Raw genomic sequence first — 7801 nt, 5'->3', positions numbered from 1 at the left:
ATCCCTTCCCTGGACCTGCTGGCCACGCTCTTCCTGAGCCAGCCCAGGATGCCATTGGCCTTCTTGGCCACCTGGGCACACTGCTGCCTCCTCTTCAGCTTCCTGGCAAGCCAGACTCCCAGCTCCCTTTCTGCCACTCTCTGCCCAGCCTGGAGCTCCCCATGGGGTTCTTGTGTTGAACCTCATCCCCTTGGGATCAGCCCAGCTCAACCCCATCAAAAAGATTTGTGGGAGGAAGACAGAACACTGAGATGCTACAAATGATCAAAACTTCACCCTCTTTAGGTCCAGAAAGGGTAAAAAAAAGTTCCTTGTCCCTTCTACTTCCAGGAAAGGATTCCAAGTGGTCACTAAATGGCCTGTTACCTGTTTGTTGGAGTGAGCAGTGTCTTTATTCTTCATGGTATCATACCCAGTCAGCCTGTGACGTCGGGTCATCTGGAGTGCTACCAGGTCCTTCATGATGGATTTCAAGGCCTCTTGTTCATCTGGGAAGCACAAGAATTAGAGGAATAAGTTGCCTGGTGAGTCTCAACTTCTGCACTTGTTTTCCCCTGGCTCACAGAAAGACAATCCCTCTGTAGGATCTTTGATCCCAGGAAGAAAAAGCCCCAAGTTCCCCTTCTATCCTGAAGCAGTGAGCAGATAAAATGGATTTTAAGTCACTTGCCCAATGTAACAAAAGGATCCAGCAGTAGGAAAGTTCAGAATAAAATATCCCTGGCCCCTGGTGCTGTTGGAATTGCTTCCCAACAAACAGTACAACTTGGATGGGTTTGTTAGCTCATCATAGGTCATTTAGGAAAGGCAAACTGATGTCCTTCTGCCAAGGAAAACCTGGTAAGGAGCTGTTCTTTCTAATTTTATATCCAATTTTATATCCTGTTAACTTAAAAGGCTTGCTTGCAAGTGGGACAAACCACAGCCAACAGAAAGAAAAACTACAAAAAAATCAGGACAAAGAGTCATCTTCAAACATCTCTGCCTACAAATCCACTGATTTCCCCAACACATTCCTCTCCTCCCCCAGAAGGAGTTGATGGAACAAAGTTCAAACCATTTAATGAGACTTCCAAGATCTACTGGACAGAAACTCCACAGCATTAGGAGCACTCAGTGTCTGCTGGCAGGGTACAAAGCAGCAGGTTTGACCCCAGGCTTCTTGGGAATGCAAGAAAATAAATTATTGGAATTATTCTTATCCATCCTACTGCCTGTAAGTGACTTCCTGAAGCTGAGACCCCTAACACAACCAAGTTAAAGTGCTCCTTCTTGTTGGTTTGGAGGATGGAAGTGTTATTTAGCAGAACTTTGTGTGATGCCTACAAAGACACCCAACAAAGAAATATTCAGGAGAGAAAAAGCATAAAAATCCTGAATTCCTTGGTTCTGCAAAAGGGAGAAGAAGTTGAGCTGGGAAGTTTGGTTCCAAATGGGACTGCCCTGGCTGCTCTGTGCCACCACCTAAGAAAGCAGCACCAGATGCTGCCACACAGAGGAGCTGCTCCTGCCTTCTGGAATCCTCAGGGATCAAGACTCAAACCCATTTAGAGATAAAATGTTGTTTCCTTGGCAAATAAGACAGCCAGAGAAATCCTTCCTGATATTGAAGCATAATTCAGGCTTGATGTTTGAAGCAGTGATTACAAGAGCTCTAAGCATGCTCAGAGGAAGCATCTGCCCCTTCTGGAAGGCTCTGCTTGGATCTGACCAGCAGTTTTGGGGTTTTTTTAGACAACTGGAATTTTAGAAGCCATGAGAAGCAGTAACACACAGGTGAGGTTATCACAACCCTGCTCAGACCAGGTGGGATTCTCTAGATTCCTCTTTCCTCCCAGATTTGGCTGCATTTGAACTGAAATGAGCATTTTTTGGAGCTGAAACCTGATTTTAAAACTGCAGCAAATAAGACAGCCAGTGAAATCCTTCCTGATACTGAAGCATAATTCAGGCTTGATACTTGAAGCAGTGATTACAAGAGCTCTAAGCATGCTCAGAGGAAGGATCTGCCCCTTCTGGAAGGCTCTGCTTGGATCTGAACAGCAGTTTTGGGGTTTTTTTTAGACAACTGGAATTTTAGAAGCCATGAGAAGCAGCAACACACAAGTGAGGTTATCACAACCAGGTAGGATTCTCTAGATTCCTCTTTTCTTCCAGATTTGGCTGCATTTGAACTGAAATGAGCATTTTTTGGAGCTGAAACCTGATTTTAAAACTGCAGCAAATAACACAGCCAGAGAAATTCTTCCTGATACTGAAGCATAATTCAGGCTTGATGTTTGAAGCAGTGATTACAAGAGCTCTAAGCATGCTCAGAGGAAGGATCTGCCCCTTCTGGAAGGCTCTGCTTGGATCTGAACAGCAGTTTTGGGGTTTTTTTTAGACAACTGGAAGTTCTAGAAGCAGTAACACACAGGTGAGGTTATCACAACCCTGCTCAGACCAGGTGGGATTCTATAGATTCCTCTTTCCTCCCAGATGTGGCTGCATTTGAACTGAAATGAGCATTTTTTGGAGCTGAAACCTGATTTTAAAAATGCAGCCTGGCCACACACTTGCTTTCCAGTGATGGCACTGGTTTGGATGGGGAATGCCTTAGGTTAGGAAGTGGTGTCTGATGGACTGGTTCACATCTGTAGCTCTCTGTCCAAGGGACTCACTGGGATTATTTGTTTCTTCCAGTTTCATGTTCTGCATTCATCCACCAGTTTCTCTTTTCTGCAGAGGGTTCCCAATTCATCAATGTCTGAACAAAAAGCCAGATTTTCCTAATGCTTCAAGATGAGAGATGTGGAACACAGCTTCTACAGCATGCAGGGAGTGAAGGCTACCAAAATTAGAAGCAAAAAGGGTAGGGAGGGGGGGAATATACCTATTATTGGTTAAAAAAAAACTCTCCCAGAACAGAAGTCACAGGAACATGAGCTTTGGTCCAACCAATAGTTTCTACTTTCTGAGAGTACTGGTCAGGTTACAAAGGGGAATGGAACAAAATCTCCCAGTTCATTAGCAGAAGGTGTTTAGTTAGAGTAAAAAACTTAAAAAAAAAGGAAAGCAGAGCAAATAAATTGCCTTAAAACCAAACCAAAACAAGAAACACAAGGCAAATCAAAACCCACCAAATCTCTGCTGTCCAAGACAAGCCAGATGAGACAATAAGTGCATTGTGGTAGTGGAGAAGGGAGAGCACTCCTTGAAATTCCAGCTGCATGCAGGAGAAGTGAGGGGTGTAAGTAACACAACCAAAGCAAGAGGTTGCTTTTTGAAAAGCACATCAGCCAAGGGAAATAATTGCTAGGATTTATCTCAGAATAACCCCTTGTGAGGAAAAAAAAAGATGAAAACCAGTTGTGAATGATGTTAAAAGTTTCAGGTAGCTAAGAGCACAGTTTTCTTCTTTAAGTTGTTTAAGTTGTAACTTTTACCTTCCTGGAGTGTCTGCTGTTTCTTCTTGAATCATACTTGATATTAAGCAGAGCCTTTGAGTCACCTGGCAGACAAGGACTTTGCACACCAAAATATGACAAATTAGGGGCTGGCATCCCCCTGGAGCCCCTTCCCACCCAGAACATGCTCAGAAGAGCTGAGATGCAAGTTTTCCACTACAGTGCAGTTTGGGTTTGGCCAGATCCCAGGAGGATGAAGAAGAGCTTGTCTTGGCAGATCCTCAGGGTGTCTTTGGGCAAAGAAGCAAAAGAGCTAGGAAAGCAGTTTGTAACTAAACACTCATGACAAGAAATCAAGTCCATCAAAGAAGAATTCTGAATATCTGAACAACAGGGCACAAAAGAAGGATCAGTGCTCTCCCTGCTGCAGGTGGTTGATCCCAAAATCCAGGCTGAGGGGCAAATCAGCTGGGTTACAAGGTCTCTTCTGATGAGGAAGTGGGCAGAGGCCATGGATCTAAGCAATGATGTCTCTCCAGAAAGACAGCAGCTCAGCTACACAGGGAATTTGTTTCTTAAATTGGGAATTCACAGCTCATTAAGACATTCAGTTCTTCCAGGCTGCATCTGCTGAGCAGCTACACCAGAGAGGTCCTGATCCCCCTCCCTGTAAACTCAGTTTCCTCTGCAGACAAGTGTTAAGGCTGAAATCCTGCTTGAATCCACCCAAAAAAGGAACATTTCATGCAGTTATCAAAGGTTGCTGGGACTCCATCAGGTGAATTTGCATCTTGTATACCTGAGTCCTACCTAGGAAAGGCATGGACCTGTTTAAGTGGGTCCAAAGGAGGCCCCCAAAATCATCTGAGGGCTGAAGCACAGAGCCAGGCTGAGAGAGTTGGGCTTGTCCAACCTGGAGAAGAAAAGGAGACCTTAGAGCACCTGAAGAGACTACAGGAAAGCTGGGGAGGGATTTTTACAAGGGTCTGCAGTGATAAGATGAGGGCTAAAGGCTTTAAACTAGAAGAGAGGAGATTTAGGTTAGATTTAGGAAGAAATTCTTCACCATGTGGGTGATGAGACATTGGTCCAGGTTGCCAGAGGGGTGGTAGAAGCCCCATCCCTGGAAACACTCAAGGCTTTGAGCTTGAAGATGTTCCTGATCCTGAAGATGTTCCCTTCCAACCCAAACTACTCAATCATTCTTTGATTTTATCCCTTTTCAGTAGCCTCACCCTAAGCTATCAGCTCCCTAGTACCAAACCATAACTTCTGTAATTCATCCCTGTGTTGGAAGGTAGGAAAGAAAGAAGCATTTATCTTTTTAGAACATAAAATGAATGCCCCAGATTGAGCTGAACTTGGGTATGGAAAAAAATGTTCCTGTTTAGGGAGAGCATTGTGCTGGATTTCATGTTGAAGAGCATGAATACTTCTTTCTTTCCATCAAAACAGAGGATTTCCAGAGGCTGCTTTTCAAGGAGCACGTGGAGCAGCATCCCATTAATCACACAATGCAAAAATGATTACAAATGAAAACTGGACAAGTTTGGAAGAGCACTGAGAGAGACCCTGTTTTGCTTGGTCTCCAGTAGGTCTGAGAAATACAGTTCTGCTTTGTGAAGGAAAGATGTTGTCCAGGAAATGCTTTTCATGTTTGAAAAACTACACTCAAGGATTTTTAGAACATTGATAAAAGGGAACTGCTGCTCCCAGAGAAAGCTATTCCTCTGCATAAAGCATTTATTTTAACTAATATCATGTTTTATTACACAGGTCTGAGCAAGTCAGGGGTTTGGTGGGGTAGAAATGGAAAAAAAAATTTCAAGTTCAAACAGAGTAAAAGCATCTGCACACTGGTAGAAACAGGAAGCCTGGAAACCCCTCTAAAGTTATTTTATATAGCATGATAATAGAAGACATGATGCTACACTTGTTTAAAAAAGAAAAAAAAAAGAAAAAAGTGAGCAAATAAATGTGTATTTGTTCACCACCACCACAACAGGAAAGTTGAGTGCTCGTGGAAGGGATAAGCAGAACCCTGGGCAAGGAGTAAACCTCCCAAGTGAGCAGAGAAACTGAGTCTGTGCCACAGCTCTGAAAAAAAAAAACCTTTGAAAAAAGTTTGTGGGCAGTCTTAGGGGAACCAAAGTGCTGCTTGCCCAATTCTGAGGGATTGCAAGTGCTCTGAAGGCTTCAAAGCCCAATCAGAGCTTCTCTGCAAACCCCATCCACATGGTGTAGGTTTGGGGTACCTCTTATCTCCCACAAATTATCCAAGAGAAGAAAAAAAACCAAAATAAAGCAAGGTTGGGATTGAAGCTGGTTCTAACCTCTAAGAAACTGGCCCTGGGGGTGTCAGTGCTGCTGGAGCCCAGAGCTCTGAGCAGGGCTATGGGTGCTGCACTGAGCCAAGGGAAGGAAGTGACACAGGCAGGAAAAAAAGAGCAGATTGAGGGAAAAACTCCACTGCAGCTGAGCCTGGCACACTCCAGGGCAGCCCCAACACTCTGCCCAGAGAGGGAGAGATTTTTTGCTATTAAAAACAGGGATTTGTGTTAGAAATGCTGCTGAGGAGCCCTCTGTATGGAAATAAACCACAGCTCAGGGCCCTCCCTGAGCTTCAGCTGTGCCAAGGAGGGATGGGATAAAGTGCAGGAGTGAGATGTGACCATGAACCCCCCCTTGGATCTTGAAAAACAAGATGGAAGGAAAGCAGAGCATGGCACAGGCTGCTTTCTATTTTTCTGTAGACTTTTGGATCAAAACTGCCTCCTGAATGTGGAGCTTTCCTACCACAAGTGATCTGCTTGCAGCTGTTAATCCAGACAAATGCAGAAGGCTCTGGAGGAGCCAGCTGCAAGTTGGTATTTTATTTTTTTTTTTTCATTCTGCACTCACGTGTTTACAGGCATCCAATTGCCACTGGAAAAGCCTCAGGATGGAAATCCAACTTCTTCCTCCTCAAGAGTTTTAAGCTTTGGAACCACCTGGTTGGCTCCTTCAGTGAAGATAAGAGATCAAATAATCCCACACCTTTCTCCCCCATCGTGGATCTGCAGGGATTTGGGGTATTTACCAAATCAAAGCAGAGCACAAAGGAAATGAAGCTGCTTTATTTTGGTTTTGAGCAACTCTTTGCAGTGCTTTCTGAATTTCTAACCCTGAAGATAAGAATTAATTATGCAGGCAGACCAATTAACAAAGGATGGGCTCAGAAAACTCAACTTTTTGTAGGGAAAAACCATGGAAGTGGTGGCAATGCAACTCTGCCCTCACAACAGGAGTCATTCCCTCACCAATATGCAAACAGAGGTCAATTCTGCTGTAAAATCAACAGTCTAGTGCATGAGATTCACCTTAAAACTCAAAAGACAACTCAGTAACAACTAAACCCCTCCACAAGCAGCTTTTATCCAGGCCAAATCATTCCAATTGGGTCGTGGCAGCTTCTGATAGGAAGATTTTTTTGTTCTTTAAAAGAAAAAAAGAAAAAAAAAAGGCTTTGCTGTGCTGTGCCTGCCCTAAGAACTCAATGGAAGCTTCATCAAGAAAACCTTATGCTGATAAACTCCAAAAGTGCCATAAATCCCCCAGGAAATAAAAAAAACCTTCCCCATTGATTTCAAGCCCATAAAACCCAATCTCAATTTTACCAACCTGAATTTTAGAGGCTCCAAAACCTCCCCCAGCCCCAGCCTCACCTCCGAGCCTTTCCTTGCCCCATTTTACCCCAAACCCGAAGACCTGCGGCTGCCCCGGGGAAAGGGGGGGGGGGCTCCCGAATACCCAACATTTCATGAATGATTTCGCAAAAAAACCCCAAAAAACCCCAAATACACACACTTGGACAAGAAGTTTCCGCGCTCCCCTCCCGCACCCCCCCGAGCGACTGAGGCACCGAGCGGCACCGATTCCCGGAGGCCGCACTCCCCCTCCTCCTCTTCCCATCCCCGCGGGCTGAGCTCCGCCTCCCCCCCTCCTTCCCTCACCCTGAGGGGCCCGAAAGGGACCCCTGAAGGCCCCGGGCGACCGCGGGCCCCCCCGCCCCCTTCAGCAGTGCGGGGAGCGCTCCCGCCACGGCCACGGTCCCCGTACTCCCTCCCCTCCCCCCCCCCCCCCCCCCTCAGGCCCATGAGGTGAATCCGGGCCCCCAACCCGTTTTCCCTCCTCCGCTGTTCTCACCCATCTCGGCGAGCGTCGGGCCCGGCGGGCGCCGGGGCTCTGAGGTGTCCGGGGCTGTCACCGCCGCGGCTCCATGGCGGCCGGGCCGAAGGGGAGGGCTCAGAGCCGCCGCCACATTCCCAGGCCCGCGCCGCCGCCACCGCCTCCTTCCGGCGGGTCCCGCAGCGGCGCCGCAGAGCAGGAGAGGGGTCTGGAGGAGACCCCGGGGGGAAGGGGAAGGGGGAATCCCG

The 7801-nt window shown here is 46.4% G+C and overlaps 1 long non-coding RNA gene across 1 annotated transcript; it reads right to left on the bottom strand.

Moving 5' to 3' along the window:
• Nucleotides 1-366: 366 nt before the first annotated feature.
• LOC115599806 lies at nt 367-7801 on the bottom strand. The gene is made up of 2 exons (XR_003988611.1): nt 7572-7801; nt 367-488 (listed from the first exon to the last, which is right to left on the bottom strand). It is a non-coding gene; the product is annotated as an uncharacterized LOC115599806 (long non-coding RNA).

Source organism: Calypte anna, chromosome 27, assembly GCF_003957555.1.
Source record: "Calypte anna isolate BGI_N300 chromosome 27, bCalAnn1_v1.p, whole genome shotgun sequence".
NCBI classification, from domain to species: Eukaryota; Metazoa; Chordata; class Aves; order Apodiformes; family Trochilidae; genus Calypte; species Calypte anna.
This window is presented reverse-complemented; position numbering and strand designations above follow the sequence as displayed.